The sequence below is a fragment of the Lepeophtheirus salmonis genome, unplaced genomic scaffold (assembly GCF_016086655.4).
Source record: "Lepeophtheirus salmonis unplaced genomic scaffold, UVic_Lsal_1.4 unplaced_contig_12336_pilon, whole genome shotgun sequence".
Taxonomy (NCBI): Eukaryota; Metazoa; Arthropoda; class Copepoda; order Siphonostomatoida; family Caligidae; genus Lepeophtheirus; species Lepeophtheirus salmonis.
Window position 1 is genome coordinate 1 of NW_027289997.1, and position 942 is coordinate 942.

Here is a 942-nt window from a genome sequence, read left to right on the forward strand (position 1 = left end):
ATTATACTACATCTAACTAACTCATTTCTATTTTAGAGGATCTGAATAAGGCTTTAGCTTCGATTTTTTTGGGATATGATACTCTAAGGCAAGAGTCATTTGGAGGTCAACTTCCACATAGAAAAAACAATAGCATATCAAGAGTAGGATACACATCAACAAGGTAAACCGATTCAATAGAGCTCCTTCTTAGTGTTAAGTTAGTAATTTGATCACGTTTAAAATTTTGAGCTGGATGCGAGTCAGACACTCGCCAAAGATATACAAATTCCGTATGAGTTATAATGGCCAGACTGTCTTCTGATTCTTTAATGTAATATTTGATGTTTTGGACAGATGACTCTGTGTTAATTGCTTCACTTAATGCCTCATCCTCTGTGGTGTTGACTTATATCATATACGTTGACCAATTCATAAACTGAACCGGATGCAAATTTAGTAGGATCTGAAGTGTGTTACGATAATGTTGTTACATCATCAATATGAGTGTTCCAATAACCATCGAAAAGTTCCTCAGAGAGACTATCCCAAAAGAGTAAATAAGACGGTCCTCTCACTTTCTAAGTCCCTGCAGTTAGGAATATATCAGAGGCATTCACGGGAAAGACGTCAGTAGCTTATGACACTATTCAGAATTTCAAAAAGAAGACATGTAAAAAACAGGAACAGGGATAGTGTAGATGATTAGAAGGAGCCCCACTTGACACGAACTCCTATACAGTTTTGAGGGAACTAGCGAAACACTTCGTGTGGCCTCTAAAGTATGTATTCGACTCCAATAGTAAGATATAACAATGTTTACCCTTCTGCTAAAATAGTTAAGGTAGCTATTAGCGAGTTTGAATTATATAAACAACATGCAATCAATCATATTATTATGAACTATTACGCTGTGACATGATTTCTGGTTTTTTCTCTTTCTATACGTGATTTTTTTATTGT

General features: G+C 35.5%; 1 pseudogene; it reads right to left on the reverse strand.

Annotated features, from left to right (window-relative positions):
• Nucleotides 1-7: 7 nt before the first annotated feature.
• Nucleotides 8-625, reverse strand: LOC121130813 (WD repeat-containing protein 89-like; annotated as a pseudogene).
• Between the last annotated feature and the right edge of the window lie 317 nt (nt 626-942).